The 20151-nt window shown below is 39.1% G+C and overlaps 1 protein-coding gene across 1 annotated transcript in view; it reads left to right on the top strand.

Moving 5' to 3' along the window:
- Positions 1-20151, top strand: part of FBXL7 (F-box and leucine rich repeat protein 7) — a 429879-nt gene that overhangs the window by 58797 nt on the left and 350931 nt on the right. The window lies entirely within an intron of this gene.

Raw genomic sequence — 20151 nt, 5'->3', positions numbered from 1 at the left:
ACAGGAACATAAAAGATGGAAACTAAGGACATATCAGGAAGACATGAAGCATTTTCTAGAGACTGTTGAGAGGAGACACATGTCTGAAATAACTGGAAACTCTTCAACCAATTCCATTCAGTTTAATCTAAAGTCGGCTTGTGAAGAAGTTATGGTCCCATTCAGAGAACGTAACCATTTGAAGACTAAGCGTCATGGAGCTCACAATGAAAAATAATAATGTGATAGAATCTCACAACTGTGTGCATATATACGGATGTGCACATGTATTTGTATGAGTGTGTGTGTGCTTTGTTTAAAAAGGTCCCTGAACATGTAGTACAATTTCTTTACACTACGTTTATAATTTATAAATGGAGAAATGACATCAGAGAACTGATGTGACTTGCCCTGAGTAATATTCTCTAAAAACGATCCTCAAATCTCTTACAGAAGACCATTTTCACTATTCTATGGATAGTTTGTGTGACAGCAACTCTGTCTAAGGGGCAAAGCCAAGACCGTTTTCACCATTCTATTCCACATGTTCAATGAACAAGGGACAAAAAAATTATTTTGCCAAGTTCCTAAGAGGTGAGAATATACCTAGTATTTGATGAAGCAAAACATCTGTAAAACAAACAAACAAAAAAGACAAAGAAGATTAGTGGAGTTAGGGCAAAGATTTGTAGCATGTGTGTAATTGCTTTGGCAATAAAACACCTGGAGGCATGATTGATTACTCTGTGCATTGATGTTAAGAATCTGAATCAGTACCGAATAGTGTAAGGCAAGGCACCATTTAGCAATGCACATTAAGTGTTATGTGTTTCTTTTTACTTTGCTTGGGAATGAACTGTCGCTACTCATTGTGATTTCATGCAGAATCCAGTTACATGCAATCATTTTCATTGTTTGAACCTACACTTACGGCATGATTGTTAGGTACATGCCCCAACACTAGCATTATAAGCACGTTGAAGGCATCTTACAAATATTTGTACCTTCCCTTGGACATAGACAATATCTTGCGTATTGTTTTTACTCAATAATACTTTGTGAATGCACAATGAATGAACATGCAGTAAACAAACTTTGAGAACAGGTTGATCCATACAGTTACAGGCAGTTGATCCTTAGTAGCATCTACCCGAATGACCTTAATAATACTTAATATTTATTCTTGTTCTTGCTGATTCCTATTGACCTTACTGATTCTGCTTAAGTAGGGTGAGATTTCTTTTAAAAATGCTATAATAATTAGTTAAAATGCTTATCTTGATAATTGACAGTAGCCAATATAATTTAACTTATAGTTCAACTATAATTTAACTTATAGTTCAAAGCCAATTAACTTTCAATTATAAGTTAAAAAATACATAAATCAAGTGATGCTTGGAAATCAGTTTCCTCAACCACTGCAAAAAGGAGGAAGCATTCAGAAATACACATGGTTCCAGATTGACCAGCCTCCCGGGCTCCCAACAGCTCATGCATGTGTCTCTGTCTCAGAGTTCTTTCCTACCTGCTGAATTAATCTCTTTTCAGGTGCAACTTCCCAACCAGATAATAGACTGCCTAAGTGAATTGTGAAATTCAGAAGCATGTTTATTACACATATCAAGTATGAGGAATAATAATAAAATGTAAAACTGTGTGCCCACTACCCAGCTTAAAGAATGGAATGTTAGCAGTCTCTTTCAACTCCCCTCTGTTCTTCTGCAATTTTGTTGTCCCCACTGGGACTTCTCCATCATAGTTTTGTTGTGCTCATTCCAATTTTGCTACTTACATATGTATTATAATATTAATGTTGCAAGTTTGGAGTCTAATGCAAGTTTCTCATACTGTATTCTTTTTAGTTATCAAAGATTTTTTTATATATATTTAAGGTGTACAATATGATGTTTCATTATATGTGTATACATAGTGTAGTGATTACTAGGGTCAAGTAAATTAACATATCCATTATCTCACATATTTCCTTTTTTGTGGTAAGAATTTCTAAAGCAAAGAGTTTTAAACTGAAGAGTTAAGAGATCTAAGGAGTTCTGAAGTAAAGAGTTCAATACAATATTATTAACTGTAGTCCACACACTGTGGTTAGATCTCTAGACTTCATCTGCTGTAACTGCATCTTTGTACCTCTTGACCTCTATCTATTCCTTCTTCCTCCACTTTTGTTAACCATGTTTCTACTCTGTGTTGCTATGTATTATTATTTTTAAGATTCTACATATAAGTGAGATCATGCCGTATTTGTCTTTCTCTGTATGGGTTATTTCATTTAAATATTATCCTCTGGATTCATACATGTTGTTGCAAATGTCAGGATCCCCTTCTTTTTTAAGGCTTAATCATATTCCATTGTATAAATGCATACCACATCTTCTTTATGCATTCATCTATTGATGGATATTTAGGTTGTTTCCATATCTTGGCTATTGTCAATAGCTGCAATGAACATAGGAATGCAAATATCTTTACTAGGAGGTGATTTCATTTCCTTTGGGTATATACCCAGCAAGGACTACTGTGTCATGTAGCAGACCTGTTTTTAAAGGAATCACCATGCAATTTTTTTGCAGTGGCTGCACCAATCTGTATTCCTAGCAAGACTGTACAGGGGTTCCCTTTGCTTCTCACCCTCACCAACACTTATACCTTTCTGATAACAGCCATCCTAACCAGGTATGAGATGTTATCTCATTGCAGTTTTGATTTGATCACAAAAGATCCCAAGTAGCCAAAACAACCTTGAGAAAGACAAATAAAGTTGGAGGCATCACATTTCCTGATTTCAAATTATATTACAAAGCAATAGTAATCAAAACAGTATGATACTAGCATAAAAGCAGATACATAAGCCAGTGGAATATAATAGAGCCTAGAAATAAATCCAAGCCTAACCAGTCAACTAATCTTGGAAAATATAATGCAGATAAGAATAGTCTCTTCAATAAATGGTGCTGGTAAAATTGGATATTAACCTGCAAAAGAATGAATCTGGGCCTTATCTTATGCCATAAATGAACATCATCTCAGAATGGATTAAATACTTAAATTTAAGATGTGAAAATGTAACATTCTTAGAATAAAATATAGGGGAAAATCTCCTTGATATTGGCTCCAGCAATGATTTCATGGATATGACTCCAAAAGCACAGGCAATAAAAGGAAGAATAAACAGTGGGGTTACATGAAACTAAAAAGCTGTGCACACCAAAGGAAGCAGTCAACAAAAGGAGAAGACAGCCAATGGAATGGGAGAAAATATTTGCAGACATTATATCAGATAAAGGATTGATATCCAAAATGTATAACGAACTTATGTAACTCAATGGCAAAAACAAAAACAAAAATAAAAACAAAAAACCTGATTATAAAATCGGTAAGTGACCTAAACAAGCATTTCTCCAAAGAAAACAGAAAAATGGCCAGCAGGTATATGAAAAGGTACTCAATATCGTGGTGTACTATTTTATACCTCACTTTTTTTAGTTGACATTATATTCATGAGAATTGCCCATGTTGAAGCCTGTAGCTATAGTTCTTTCATTTTCATTACTTTTAGCAATTGCTTGCCTGTCTGTCTTCTTCCCTCCCTGTATCTCTCTCCCTCAGTCTCTCTCTCCATCCATTCTTCTGCTCCTCCCTTCCCCTCTTCCTTCATCCCTTCCCTTCCTCCTTCCCTCTTCCTTTCACACGTATTTATTGTATTCTTTCCATGTGCCAGACACTATTCTAGGTTCTGAGGACAGACACAGTAGTAAATAAAACAACGTGAAAATCCCTGCCTTCATGGGACTTAAGTTCCGGGTGGAGACAGAGATGTTAAACAAAATTATTGCAGTATTCATACATTAACCATTACGAATTGTTATGCAGAAAGTAAGAGTGAAAAGGGATTAGTGGAGGCTGGTATACAGGGATGGCTTTCAACATTAGAAAGGATGGTTGGGGAATATAGAAGAACTTATTTATCTTTTCTTCTGCTGATAGATACTTAGTTGTTTCCTTCTGGGGCTATCATGAACAATGCTTTCATATGTCTTCTGCTGGAAAGGTGCAGAAGTATCTCTGAGGTGTATGTTCCTAGGAGTGGAATTTTTGAATTTCCTAAAAAAAGCCAAGTTGTTTTTCAGTGATAATGATTTATTCTTCTTTGCATCTTCAGTGGTTAGTATAGTGCTTGGCACCAAGTTGGGCTAACACTTGCTTGAGCAAGTGGAACTTTGTTGTAGAAACGAGAATAGAGGCTGGCACTCTACACCTACTTCATCACATTAATTGTGCTCTGCTATTTATACATTGACCTTGCATGGAAAGCAGAAACCAGCCTTTCAGTTATTTTCTGTGCAAAAGTTCTCTTAGGAAATGCCTTCTGACATTTGTTGAGTTCATGCTGACTGTGACCACTGGGGCTGCTAAAGCGTCTTTCTCAGTAGAGGAACACTGGAGGTAGCGTCTAGCTGTTTATTGCAAGTATTTCTCACTCTCCTGTGTGAAATGATCCTCAAGGAAGCCGAGTTCTCTTTAGAGGATGTCTTCCCTCCTTTCTTCTCTGCTTCTGGCTCCTAATGCTTGCCTGAAGAGCTTGCTCTTTCCAGCTTCCTCTGTGGAGTCAGAAGTCTCCACTTGAACTTGCCCCTTTGAAAGTTCCTGTTGGGCTGATGTTTTGGCAAGCAGAATGTTGCACTTAAAATTGATCCTTCCTTGCTTGTAGAAAATGCATCTAAGGTACTTAGGGAATTATTTGGGCTTGGAAAGGCTTGATGCCTCGTAAAATGAAGCTCTGGGCTGAAATACTGTTGAAATATGTCAAGCTCCAGAGTTGTGCCTTTACTTTCTAAATATTTCAAATAAAAATGGGTGTTTGTATCCAGTCACTTTGTGTATGAGTGTCTCACCAGGTTTTCAGATGTCCAGCCTCAGCATTGAAAATAAATTCATGTCTTATGAAGCCCTTTTATCATTGGAAACCATTCTTCCTGGTTCGCACATGTAACAGACGATTTGGGGGTGTGTTTTCTGCAGTCCTTCTTTCTGGTATATACTGAACCATTTAGTTACCAGCTAACTTCATGAAAAATTAGGATAAACTATTCTTGCTAACAAAGGGCTCTTGAGTGTCTATTATGAGATTCCTATTTCCCTTTCTCCTCCATTATTAAAAAATTCATAATTTACATTGGTGTCGTATTAATGCAAAACAACAGAACAGGTTTTATGATTTTTGCCATTTTAGTATAGTTATCCTTACATTTTGTTTCTAGCTTTTAAAAATAATTTTTGCCATCATTTGAGTGGATAGGCCAATTACGATGTCAGTAATATCTCTGTGTGTGTGTGTACAATATGTTTAGTCAACCCCATTCTAGATTTTATCAAACAAGACAGTAAAACTAAACGGCAGTGTTCATGGGATTTATTGAGTAAATGTATTTCAAGTAGATATACACACCCAATATTAGCAATAGCAGGAAATGAAAAAGGAGTCAAAAAGAAAAAAAAAAAAAACAACAACAAAATCTTGGACTGCAGTTCAGTAAAGAAAGAAAATCTTATTTATTATTTAACTGCTCTGTGATTTCAGTTTCTTCTTCTCTCCTCTTAGTTGGAATCTGCTCCAGTGTCCCGGATGCCAAATGACTTTCAGGAAGGTTTCTGACACTAAATCCACAGAAGTCTATTTAGACAGAGTTGTGTGGATGGATATACAATTTTGTGCACAATATGCCTGAAACACATTCAAAATGTTATGAGGTTTGCTATTTTGGCTCCTGCACTAATGATGCACAGCACTGATATTAAAAGCTTCACTAACAGTTGTGTGGTTTTTGTTTTAAAATGAATAAAACATTTTACATTGTACAGCTAGTAAAAATACTGCAATGTATTTGTGTCTTTTTGTAAATATTAAGATAAGGTTTTAGAATAGTAAATAAAACCAAACATTTATAGGTGTTTTCAATATGCTGCTATTAAAATAACAGTAATAAAAGTAGATTTTCCTGTTTTAGAAAGAAAAAGGCGTATGATCATTCCCACTGAAATGAATGGCAGTTGGCTGCATTTTCCTGTCTTTCTGATACAATTTTTCCGTGCCATAAAAATATGATTAGCTTGTGCTTAAAAAAAGTTTGTCAAGTCTCCATGAAGAAAATATCCATCGAAACCTAGACTGTTTCTAACATAACACCATGTTTTTACAGTAAAAATGTGAGGAAAGGAAATACTCAAATGAAAGGGAACCTTCATCCTCATTCAGCCAAACTCACTCACGGTTGGGTTCTAAGTATTTGTTAAAGGAGGAAAGAGAAAATGGGGTCTTTGTTAGAGACCCTGCAGGTCATGTCGTATTAGTCAGGATTCTCTGGAGAAACAGAACCAATAGGAGATATATATATATATGAGAAACATATGTAATAAAACTAGGATATATATAATCCTCTATGTGTTTGTTCTTCATTATAATTCTTTATATAAATTTATAATTGTTTGTGCCAATTTCTTACAATAAATCTTGCTATCTCTCTCTCCCTCTCTCTCTCTCACATTATATATATATGTGTGTGTATATATATTGCACAATTATGGAGGATAAGTCCCAATATCTCCAGTCAGCCTGAAACCCAGGAGAGCTGGTAGTTTTAGTTGGAAAGGCCAACAGGCTTGAGACACAGGAAGAGCCAATGTTTCAGTTCCAGCATGAAAGCCTGAAAGGACTAGTGTCTCAGTTTAAGATAGTCAAGCAAGAGGAGTTTCTTTTACTCACAGGAAGCTCAGTCTATTCCGGCCTTCAACTCATTGGTTGAGGGTGACCCATGTGAGGGACGACAATCTACTTACTCAGTCTACTGATTCAAATGTGAATCTCATCGAAAAACATCCTCACAGGAACATCCACATAATGTCTGACTAAACCTCAGGGCACTCCATGGCCCAATATGTGACATAAAGTGAATCATCACACATGTAAAAAAAAGCTTTCCTTTTTTTTTTTTTTTTAAGGATAGGAAGAATAAAACATAGACGACAGGAGATTAATGACATTTACAGGAGTCTGTCCTGGAAAATTCACATCTCTTCTAAGTCCTGTATTGAAAATAGATAAAAGATGGAGGAAAATGCTTTAGAGATTAGACACTTTCAGGTTTTAGACAGAGAAGAGGGTGGGGTTCAAGCTTGCTGTTGTCTTGAAAGACAATTTGGACAGGCATAGGACCGAAATTGAGTGGGCTTTCCCCGGCCTGTGCTCCGCTGCCTTTTTTATTGGAGCTTAAGTAGTAAAACTGGACAACCTGCCTTTCAATTGTAAGTTCGGTTGGCAAAGAAGCACTGTCTTCTTCTGTTGTAGTTAGGCAAGCCAACTTAAGAATACCAAACAATAGTTGAGTAATTTTCCCCAAGGATGTCTGTAAAGCATTTAATTCAGTTCAGTCAACTTGAGTAACTACCACGTGCAGTGCACTGAGCTAGGCGTGATTGCAGAGGACATGACTCAGAGCAGACACTGGGAGAAAAGGACCTTGTCTATTTTAATGTAAAAATGAATTTTGGGGCCTAAACTCCATTTCCAACACCAGAAATTACACATTTCATACAAGAAGCAACTTTTTGAGAAGCATATTTTATCGCAAATGAATAAATAATACTAAAAGCGTTTGAAAAAGCAAATGATTACTTTTCGGCAACCTTTGAAAGATTCAGATGGCACAGACTTCTTAACTTGAGTTGTGTGAAATGCAGCGTCCTACATTGTATTTAATGCCCTTCTGGACCTATTTATGGTGACTTGCCTTCCTCTTGGGGACTTGCAAATCACTTTTGAAATAAAATGTTGCATTTGTACCTGTAGAAAGATTGTCAGTGAAGGTTTATTGCAGAGCCATTTATTCCTCCAAGTTAGACAGTGAGTCACACGGGGTTCTTTCAATGGGGGATCTGAGAGAACAATCATTTTTGTCAAATGGATGTGCATCTACAACTGCTTATCTGCTTCATATAATATTACCACACTCACAACAATTCGGGACCTGATGCACTGGGAGGGCACCAGCACCCTGAATTTTAACTCTTCTAAGCAGCTCATCAGCATCATTCACTGGAGTTTTTTTTCCTACAGACCACCAAAAGACATTTTTAGACATGTTTCATTCATATTTGGGCAAACCACCTAATTTTCCTGGCCCCTATTTCCTCATGTGTAAGATGAAGGGAGTTATTTTAGTACTCATTAACTTCCCTTCCAATCCTATGCTATGATTTTGTAGATAATTAATGACAGCTGTACTTCTAGATTTCTACTTAGGTCATAAATTTTAGCAATATAAAAAGATATTTGTTTTTTCCTTCCAAGCTATAGAGTAGAATATTAAATGTTTTTGAAATTTTGCATTTCTCTGCCTATATTCTTCTTCACAGTGAAACAGTGTGAGTTGAATTAATAATTGGAAGAGCAGATGTCTGCTTGCACATCAGCATTCAGTGACCATTACTTGGGAATCTAGGTAATTTTCACTGAGAACCTTTTGCCCTTAAGCCAGTCTGTTTGTTCTTATTGTGAGAATTGTGCTTTTCTGCTGAATATACAACGAGCAAGTCTGAGATAAAGGAGGTAGCCAGGGTTCATGACTGTTTAGCTCTACGCAAGGTACAGACCTGGGCCACCTCAGCCTCTAGCAGCCCGTGTGTGTGCCAGCATTAACAGAAGTACCTTCCAGCATGGTTTTCTGCAGCTCCACACATGCCTCAGCCGGGACTTGGGAGCCCAGTTGCCCCTCAGCTGACTGAACTGTGTGTGCTGGTTCCTCTTCTGGTTTATAACTATGCTTTAATTTTTATGAATTGGAACTGTGTCTCACGCCTGTAATCTCAGCACTTTGGGAGGCCAGCGCAGGCAGATCACCTGAGGTTGGGAGTTTGAGACCAGCCTGACCAACATGGAGAAACCCTGTCTCTACTAAAAATACAAAATTAGCCAGGCGTGGTGGTGTATGCCTGTAATACCAGCTACTCGGGAGGCTGAGGCAGGAGAATCCTTGAACCTGTGAGGTGGAGGTTGCAGTGAGCCGAGATCATGCCATTGCACTCCAACCTGGGCAACAGAGCAAGATTCTGTCTCAGAAAAAAAAAAAAAAAAAAAAAGAAACTTTAAAATGTCATTGTCTGAGCAGCTAAACATCCATATTCTACGACTGGATTCTGAAATCATAAAACCTAACCAAGAATTTGACTCTGCCCTTTAAATTTTTTTATTATTATTTTCTCAACTCTGCCTCCTCACTAGCAAAAAAGGAACTATGATGAATAGCCTCAGTTAGTCATCCTTTCTTTAAAATTATACTAGCAACAATGAAAGGGGCTTTTGTTGGGAATCTCCAAAAACTTCTAAACCTTGACCTTCCAGGGTCCTGGGAAAATGAAGAGATGTAGGATGTAAAAAGATGAAGGTGTTTGCTTTAAGATAGGCAGGTGGACATAGAGTTATAGAAAGTGATTTGAATCCAGTGACTTTTCCCCTTTACAAATGTGTAAACTAAAATGATTTGACCAAGTGAGAGAAGTTTTCTTGGAAAACATTTTCCCAAGAAAATATCATTGTTTAATGAATTTAAATCACTGTTTAAATTCATAGGAGTTGGTAGCCTGGCATTGTTGAGCAGATGACATTTTGACAGAGTTGCTGTGGGTGGGTCTGGAGTTGCCCTGGGTCCACCTCAATGCCATAAGGGAAGAGTGCTTGGAGCCTTTTGGGTGAGGTATTGTCAGTCACTGGTGGACATGTGCCTTCTCCATGATGCTTGCTCCCATTGCAGAGGGGTTCAGCCGTGCCGTCACAGATGCCAGTGCCCTCATGGAGGGCAGATAAAGTGACTGCATACATCATCTGGGTGGCAGTGGGGTGGTTCAGACTGTGGCAAACTAGCCTGCACACGCCCCATTTCTTACCCGGTTATTAACGCACAGAATTAGCCCAGAATTATCAGAGCTTCCAGGTTCCAATTTTTCAAGCAGGTCTATTAATCTGTATCTGTATGTGAACTATCTAACCCTTAAATATTTAATTTTTTAAAAGACATCCATTGGGCTTAACCAAAAGTGTCTATAAGCCACCAGGTTTTTGACTTTGGGTATCAGAGCTCCTGGGTCCACCCAAAAGCCATGAGCATTTACTATCTGAGTATATTTGGCATAGTCATTTAATCTTCCTGAGGCTTAGTTTTTGTTTTTCAGAGTCGAAATAATGATACTTGCTCTAGAAAATTAGGAGGACAAAGTCAGAGAGGAAAAATGGAAACGATTTGTAATTGCAAAGTCCTTTGGTGGTTTAAAATGTTACATGCAAGGATAAATCATGCTCAGGTATGGAGGAGCTTTAGTAGAAACACCCAACTCGTTTCTGCTAAAAAAAAAAAACAACTCTTGTTCAGAGTTCTCATCACATACTTTACAGATGTGTTCCACGGACTGAACGGTGCACTGCCCTCAGATGTGTGGGAACTCACCTAGCTCCTCCGCTGAAATATCAAGCGGAGGCTTCTCACCACCAGCTCCTGTCATCTTTGACTTTGGAAAAGCAGGTTGTATCTAGATTGGGGGCCAGCAGACATAAGGGCCGGTGTGTGCCTCCGTGTGGGAATTTCGAGCCATGACTCCAGTTCTGGGCTTTGATGGGGTGGAAATGGGCCCGTGTCATGCTGGCTTTCTATTGTGAAACATTGACTCAGAAAGCAGGTTCCTAAAAGAAGGATTAGGAAGAGGACCTGGCGGCTGCAACCTATAGTCTGTCTTCTCCCTTCATGTCTGTGGCCAAGCAGCATAAACCATAAACTCTCCCACTGCCCCGTACTCCCCCAAGATACCAGTATACGCCTCACCCTTTTTGACTGCTTTTCCATAATTAAAGGAAGACCTCTCTTGATTTATGTTAAACCAAGTTTACCCCTGTAAGCATATAATTTTTCTTTGTTGGGAGGAGAATCAGGAAGGTTTGCAGGGAATATTTCTCACTCTGAATTTTAGAGAAGCCCTGCCAGATCCCAAACTCATCAGGCAAGGTTAATCACCTCCCCTTCCCCCAAATTGTGGCCTGCAGTATATGGGCATATCTCTGTGATTGCACTTTTTTGTTTACTGCAGGTGTTTGTCGTCCATAATAGACTGTAAAATCTTCAAAGGGAGACCGTATAAATGTTATTTATTTTTAATTCTGAGGCCTAGTAAGCAGCTCAATAAATGCTGGCTCAGTTCCACTGAGAGACGCTGAGCCTTCCATGTCTTTGAGTCTCAGGAGAATGTAAGAGTGTCTACAAAAGCATGTGCATTCCTGTTTAGAGAACTAGGGAGAGGAGGAGGCAAGGAATACAAAGTTTCAAAGAATCTTGCCAATAAGGTGGTCAAACCAGCTAAAAAAAAACAAACAGATTTTTTTTCCCTTTTTTAATGAACTTTTGAATCACAAGGAAATGATAGGTTTAGTTTGGTAAAAGAAAAGAAGGGGGAAGCTATAACAAGTCTTTTTAATGATGGTGATGTTGGCCGAAGAAAGGATTTTTTATGGGAGGCATCACTCAGTTTTACAAAGGAAGGCAGCGTAGAAGTCACAGTTTGGAATTTTCTTTGTCTTCCTCAGAAAAAAAGATGTTCTTGTTAAGCAGTGACTTCTGCCAACGTCAAGCAGACAGTTTCTGTTGTTAGGGAATGCTTGGGTCACCTAATCAGATACTCTGCTTCAGCCAGTCAGTACTCAGGAGTAATGTCAGTGTGCCTTAGATCTCTGCAGACCATGAATGTGAGGTCATCGGTACAAATTAATAGTTTATCACGTGGTCCTTGACTTATACTATCATAAATATAGATAAGTGTTAATGAACATCTGTACCACTTCCCTCAGCTCCCCTACCAAAAACAAAAAAGGTAATAGCTGGAAACTTTTGAGTCATATAAACATATCATAAAGTTGATATATAGAACTGAGCATTGTTCTTACATTCAGTATGTTGCTGAGCCAGAACAAAACCCCTAAGTTCTTCTTACTTAACTCTTTAAGGCTTCTGAATGCAGTTCATTTTCCCAGAAGTCCTTTGGTAGCTTTCTATTGTCTATACCTGTCATTATTATAAATTCAAAACCTTTATAAATATCTGGCAACTCTTGCAGGTGCAAAATCTGTAATAATATGTTTTCTAAAATTCAGAAATATTTTATGAATGAATAAACTCTACCATCTCCAGAATGGTTTATAATATAACAGTTTTGACTTAAAAATAAATTTTAATGCCTCCACTGTAAAAGTGCAAAGGGATAAAATATGCTTTAACAATAGAAATGCTTATTAAGTAGGAATTTACCAGGTGTTATAAAATAACTTGGGTTCAACCTAATATTCAATGTAAGAGAAAGGTATTTTTTAGGATGAAATAAATGTAAATCCTAGCAGACTTTGGATATGTACTTCATTATTTTATGTAGAAATTTACAGATAGTAAGTGCAAATATTTCTGTACTATTGAAATTAGATTGACTAAAAATAAACCCTTTTTAAACATTCATAAACAGTGAAGAATTGAAATAAACCAGTAGCTTCATTATTCATGGGTATGTTGGACATTTATACATGAATATAGTTCTGTTTGCTTCAAGGTAATATTTCACTCTATGCTGGTATTTAATATTTAATGGAGAGAATGAGAGAGTAAGCCTGCCCGTGTGAGGTGCTTGTAAGCCTGTAGTAAGTATTGCGTTTGGGCTATGGGCTGGAATGTTCTGGTAGCTACCAACCTTAGGTCGTTTGCTTTACATGAAATACTAGTGCTTGTTGATGTAGGCATTGGAATTATAGAAAGTAAGAAAACAACATAAAAATGAAATCGATCTATTGGAAGCATGATGGGTACTCAACTAGTTGCTCACGTCTCTTAGCCGTTCTGACTTGAAATCGTTGTAGTCATTTTTGATTCTTGGCATTAGTTCTCAGCCAGCGCAGTTTTGCCTTCCTGGGGACATCTGGCTATCTGGAGACATTTTTTGTTTTTACAATTGCGGGAGAAAAAGGGGGAGTGCTGCTGGCATCTGGTGTCTAGTGAGTAGAAGTCAGGGATGATGCTAAACATCCTAAAATACACAGGACAGCCTCCACAACAAAGAATCATCCAGTCTAAAATGTTACAGCTGAGAATCCCTGGATTAGAAAAAGCCAGCTCCAACAAATCACATTTTGTTTCTTTCAACCTGAATTACAGAGTAGTCCAGGTTTGTCTTTAACTTATTCTGCCGTAGAGATGTGTTTTCATATAAACTTACCTCTTCTTATGGACTTATTTATTTACTTTTATCATTTGTGTTTGCTTGCTTTATCTTTTCCTGTAAATGTGAAACAACTCTAGAGTTTGATTCTTTGATGAGCAAACAGGGAATTCCCAACAGGGAATTGAAAATCACACGAACGAGAGTGTTTTCTTGGTTGTTTTCGGTTATAATAGCTTTCTGTTTTTAGTGATCAGAAAAGACATATTCCTATGAGTTCTTTTGTGTTAGAGGCATAAATGGATGGCCATATTATTTTGGATTAGATATTCCCCTTCTGGTGGCTTCATATTATAAGTCTGTGATAATAAATGAATGTTCCTTTACTTTAAAACATGTTTTTGTTTCTTTGTCCTTAGTTTTTGGACTGCTTAGCAGAACATTTCAATTTCCTATGAAGAATAACTGGCAACTGTAGCTTTTTCTTACATCTTATACTTCAACTATTTTCAAGCTGGCATGCAATAACATAAGCAGAATGAAATGTATTAAGTGTGTGTTTATGTCTATTGGGAAATATGGTATAATCTGTAGCTACTTATTCCTCTTTTGTTTTAGCACAATATATCTGTCTCATTGCCCACTGTTCTAGGGAGCAAGTAACTGTAGTTTCCACAAAGAACAAGGAACATATCAACATAGAGGTAAATTATTGGCAATTGACATTCCTGGCCTTCAAAACTACATTCTCCATTCCCTGCTTTAGTTTACACTGTGTTTTTTTGTGTTTGATTTATATTTGTAAATGGTAAGTGAGTTCAGTGATTCCTTAAATAATGTCAAAAGTAATGGTTGCCAGAGAATCTCATTCTTTTTTTTTTTTTTGAGATGGAGTTTTGCTCCTGTTGCCCAGGCTGGAGTGCAATGGTATGATCTCGGCTCACTGCAACCTCCACCTCCTGAGTTCAAGCAATTCTCCTGCCTCAGCCCCCTGAGTAGCTGGGATTACAGGCATGAGCCACCATGCCCAGCTAATTATTTGTAGTTTTAGTAGAGGTGGGGTTTCTCCATGTTGGTCTGGCTGGTCTCAAACTCCTGACCTCAGGTGATCCGCCTGCCTTGGCCTCCCAAACTGCTGGGATTACAGGCATGAGCCTCCGTGCCCGGCTGAGAATCTCATTCTTAATGTTGTATCTATTTTAGCATTAGGCAGGATTTATAGTGAACCAGTTTCACAGAATATGAAGGGAGGTGCCTTATGAATCTGAACAAAGTTTTATAGTGGAATGATAATATTCAAGTAGCTAGAGTTTATTAATGAGCAAGAAGCTATATCTTTGGAAAGTAAGAATAATATTTATGTTTTTACTACTCAGCATATGGCAAAATTCACCAAGCAAAGAAACAGTTGATATTAAAGATTTGCTTAACTTAACAGCTGGTATGGATCGCTGACAGTGAAGATACCTTTAAAAAGATTGATTTTTTTTTTTTGGTCCTTAATAACTCAATGAAACCATAAAGTTTAGATGAGGTAGTTGGCCGCCTGAGGTTTGGGTCATTAGCTTGAATGATCATTCCCAGGTGTTCATACATCTCATTACAACAGTGATCCGCCATTTCTCTGCTACTCCGATTATCTATGTGTCTGTCTTTCCTGTTATTTTGTAGCTGCTCTAAGGGAGGAGACATTTTCTGCTCAACTTGGTATCCTGTGCATTCCCTAACACTGTGGTGTCAATATAGCGAAGATTATAATTGTTTTTAAAGTAAAAGCTGAGTTGAATTGAAAGAAAATAGTATCAATTCTTTTGCCATAAAGGCTTTATTAAACATGAAGATTCCAGTGTCCTGCGATTTTATGTGAAATCTTCTGAGAAGCAGCCTGGATAACAGTGCCTCCTAGGAGCCTGGCTTCATTTTAAACTGCCTACCATGAAATGACTTCTGACAAGCGTTGGTCACTCACTGATTCTTTATGGTCCGGTGACTAGCTGTGTCCCATCCTGAGACCTCTGGGTCAGCGTGGCCTCTGACGATGTCATCCACGGCCACGTGGCGTTAATTATCTATACCATGGTATCCGGGTTCTTCAGAGATTGGCCTCCATTGTCCCCGGGGGCAGGAGGGCATTTATTTTCTTCCCCATGTGAGTGTGAGCTTCCTGTGAGTGCCACTGTCTTATTAGAAAAGTCAGGTAATTGCGGAAAGTGTCGGCGTGACAGAGAGTGACCGCTTTCTATTTAGCTAGCTGCATTGCGTCGTCGTTCATTGCGGCTTCTGGAAGGGATATGTTCTGTGGGACACAATCATTTTTAAGTAAATTAAAATGTATTCTAGTTGCTTTTGTTCTGATTCCTATAATGAATCATTACTGTTACTATATAATGCAGCGTGTGTGTGTGTGTGTGTGTGTGTGTGTCTATTTATAGATTAAGGAGATGGTAATTTGGAGGCCTTGAGGTCTAAAGATACCTTTTGATCAAATTTGTGTTCTAAAGTTGTTAAGAAAAATGAACCCAGAGGGTCTGGGTACACATTTTGCAAATGCAGTCCATTGTATTTGTCTGCCACTGTCCGTCTCCAAGGAACTCTGCCTTCCCGCTTTAATCTGTGGTCATGTTTCATCCAAACCCCATACATTATAAAAATAATCATAGGTTATTGGGTTTGATGTCCATGTTTCCTAGCTATAATTGTACCCTTATAATCTTGTTTGTTATGAAAAGATTGTTGCATATTGCAGATTGACATGGAACTGTTTTTCTGCAGCACCTGTGGGCTTTGTTCTTTGGATTCTGAGTCCTTGTTTATGGGATGTGTGGTCATGGATGTAACATGGGAATACAGGGCTATGCAGGTGTTTCCCTTGGCTGATAGGAAGGCCGCAGTTCGTCCAGAGAAATATAGATGTTAACTGGCCATCACCCATAACATAAAATGCTTCTTTATTATACTGGGAAAGTGCCTAGAGATATTCTTGGGAGAATAGAGAAATTTCTGCAGCTTTCTGCCAAAAACAATCTTATACAAAAGAGAGGAGTGGAGAACAGTATGTGGTTCATGTTTTGAAATAACTAATGGATTTCTTGAGATGAGACATAGCAATGTATTGAAAAAAAAAATCCCCTTTGGGTAACAATTAGGATGTCGTTCCCAATAGGCAGAGACATGATCGCAAAGAAAAACAGTGGTGCTTTTTTCATGGTACCAAATAGCAAAAGGACATTGGGAGTCTGACAGGTAAGCCTTGTGGTTTTGTATCAGCCTGGTGGATTTTGAAACTTACGAATTTCCTTAGAGAAAGCCTCAACACACTAACGCATAGATATGGCCTCACGTGTGGTTCTGAAAGCATGAGTGAACGAAGTAAGTGTCTGCATCATCCAGTGTGTTTAGTATTGGATCCCTCATGAGATTTTCGTGACCCCCCGTGATGCTACAAGGGATTCAAAACACTTTCATAACTTGAGCAGGAAATAGCCCAATCACCATGTGTTTAAAAGCAAAGTTGACACAATTCCATTCCCTTCTGAAGCAAACACAGGTGTACTAATTCTGCAAAATAAAAGTGTTAAACTTCTCTTGTCTCATCCCATGCCCCTCCAAAATAAAAAAGTTTGGTGGCTAAATTAACTTGAGATGGAATATCTTTGGATTGGGCAAGTGTTTATATATGGCTTTGTTATCCATGACATGGAACATCTTGATGAAAAATAAATTATTTGACTGTTTTAGTCATTCATGGATTCCAAGTGAGCCTGCGTGTTTGCCATCAGATAGATACATGTAGATATACAGCCTTTGCCAACATGCATTGCTTTTTGGTGGACATTAATGTGCTATTTGGGTGAGATTTAGTAGTGTCATGTTATTTAACTTTCATCTTTCCAGATCTCTTGGTCTCAATGCCTTTAGACTTACAGGTTCCTAAACACAGGTGGGAGGTTGACAAGGTAAGGGAGGAAAGCAGTGCTGTTTCTTACCTTCATGGAAACATGAAGGAAGAGGTTTTCTACCTTCTTGCTTATTTGTAACCACATTTAAGACTTACTCCCCCAGGCAGTATTTGGCCATAGACAGTGTGGGAAGTGGATTTCTGGAGGGGAATTTGAATGTATTACTGTTGGGCTCTGTGAATAATTGGCATCCTAGAGGGACCCGGGGCACCAGATGCTGCTTCTCTCACAGGCCATAATTTGTCCATGAGTATGTGGCTTTAGAATATAGTCCATAATTCCTTATCCAGAAAATCAGTATGTCTGAGAAGAAATAATGAAAGTTACGAAACACAGATGCTTCCCTCAACCTAAACAATACTGCTTTACAAAAGTGCAAGAAATCCTCTTTCCAAATAAGACGACTCTGGTCTGTTTATCCTTGTGTGGCAGCGTGTTCTAGTTACTTTTGCCACATTCCAGACAACCTTAAAAGTTAGTGACTTAAGCCACAGCCGTAGTTTTATGATCTCTTTCAGTTCTTGTGGGTCAAGAATTTTGGAAGGTCTTGGTGGAGTGGATCTGGGGCCAGTCAGTGGCTGGAGCTAAAAATGCCAGAACTGGACACGACGGGCTTTCCCTCTCTTTCGTCCTCCCCGTCTGGCTCTTGTTAGGGTGTGAGGCCTCTCGGTGGGGTCTTTCTGGCTGGGCTACTTGGGCTTCCTCACAGAATTACTGTCTCAGGGCAGCCAAGCTGCTTACATGGCAGGAGAAGCTTTCAAGAGTTGCTTATTCCAGTGAAGCAGCTTTGGCTTTTATGACAGGCTGGGAGGTCATGCAGTGTCACTTCTGGGCATTTCATTGGTTCCTCGAGACTGAGTGTTTGTGTCCTCCCAATTCATGTGTTTAAGCTGTAACCCCCAACAGGATCATAATAGGAGGTGGGGTCTTTGGGAGGTAATTAGCGTTAAAAACGTTCATGAGAGTGTAGCCCCCATAATGGAATCAGTGTACTTATGAGGAGACCAGAGCTCCTCTCTCTCTGCCATGTGAGGATACAGCAAGAAGATGGGCTCCTGTAAACCAGGAGGAGGGCCCTCACTAAGAATCTGACCCTACGGGCACCCTGATCTTTAACTTCCAACCTCCAGTACTGCAAGAAATAAATGTTTGTTGTTTAAGCCCCCCGGTCTATGGTATTTTGTTATAGCCCAAGTGAAATAAAGATGCTAGTTAGAAGTGAGTGAGGAGCCTGCCTGGATCCAGGGAGGAGAATCAGACTCCCTCTCTGGATAGGGACATGGCAAAGTCTAGGGGCCATGTGGAAGAGGGATCGTGTGTGGTCATCTTTGGTCAGTATGCCACACATTGGTTTATAATTACTTAAAAACAGAGTTTTAGTCTCTGTTCCTGGATGAGCAAACCAAGAGGCCACTCTCTTTTAGTCTTTAAACAAATCTTGCACTATTTGACTCCTTTCTTTTGTAACAGGCAGATCCCCAGGACATGCGTGCCTGGGAGAAAATATCAAAGGCAACATGAAAATAAACCTCTGGGTCCGGGAGTGCTGAAGGTGCCGGAACAGGAAGGGAGGTGGTGAGCTTGAAAATCTCACAAGCTTTCCTCCTGGTGTGTGTTTCCAGACCGTGAAGGGTCCTGGCTGCTCATGGTCTGTTTTAGTTGCCCCGGTGAGCAGAGTCATGGGCCTAGAGACTATCCCAGCAACACTAGTTGATGCATGGCTGGAAGGGGCATGGCAGTCAGAAGGTTGGAATCCTGTGATCCACTCTGAGCTGCTGGTGACGCAGCAGAGGCCTCTCTCTAGATGCAGGGGTGAGGAGTTACGCCAACACCAGTCATGGTTGATGGGTTCCAGTACCTGGGGACAGATGCTTACTAGCTGATGAGTGGAGCCCACTTGCTTCTTCACAAATAATTGAGGTCACACTTAAATGGGCATCATATTTGAACAGTTCACAAAAGTCATATTGGAAGCCAGTTCAATATATTGATCCATTTTACCTCGAAGCCTACTGAGTATCACATTAGGCATGTCAAATGTCATTTTTAATGATCAGATCAGCCATTCTCCTACTGACAGATTTACTGGCTATTTTTATGATGTCATTAAAAAAATCAACTGATTTCAAATGAAACCCTTTCCCAGGAACTTGAAAATAGATGGAAGACTAAATTCAAATAACCACTGGCTGATGCCCACCGCCCATCCTCCATCTCCCCACCCTTCACCCCTGGGCTGTGCCACAGTCAGAGTAGTCCTGCCTTAGCCTGGTGCTGCTGCCATACAGTGCTGCTAATGTTTGCTAGTGGAACCCTCCACTTTTCTCCTGTGATGTGTTCAGCATGCTGCCTCTCAGAGAGAAAATGACCATTAAGGTCAACTAGAACCATAGCAATGGGGGAAAATTGTAGCAAATTTTGCTTGTTTTATGGAATCTTCTCTCTTTGCTGTGGAAATTTCTCCTAGAGTTGAAACAGGAGAAATTTAAGTTCTACTCAGCAGACTATCCTGATGCAGCTGCAAGATTCTCAGACTTTGGTCTTATAAGTTAGACTCTCTTGTCTTTTGGTCTGTCTCCTTCTTTCCCTTTTTCCCTCTTCTTGTTTCTGTGCTTGCGCAAGCATTAATGGGTGCTACACAGTTGTGTGCGAATTTGTGGGCTGGGGAATATGGATGAGAGTGGGAAAGCAAGCTAGTTTCTGTCAGACACTCGGCTCCCTCCCAGAAGTCCATACCCCACAATCTGGACATGGGCTTGCTCTGACCACATTCTTTGAACTAAAATACATTCCAGATAGATGAAAAAAAAATTTTTTTTTGAAACAGCATCACACTCTGTGTCCCACACTGGAGAGCAGTGGCATGATCTTAACTCATTGCAACCTCCATCTCCCGGGTTCAGGTGATTCTCCTGCCTCAGCCTCCTGAGTAGCTGGGATTACAGGCATGCGCCATCATGCC

Source organism: Chlorocebus sabaeus, chromosome 4 (genome assembly GCF_047675955.1).
Source record: "Chlorocebus sabaeus isolate Y175 chromosome 4, mChlSab1.0.hap1, whole genome shotgun sequence".
NCBI classification, from domain to species: Eukaryota; Metazoa; Chordata; class Mammalia; order Primates; family Cercopithecidae; genus Chlorocebus; species Chlorocebus sabaeus.
This window is presented reverse-complemented; position numbering and strand designations above follow the sequence as displayed.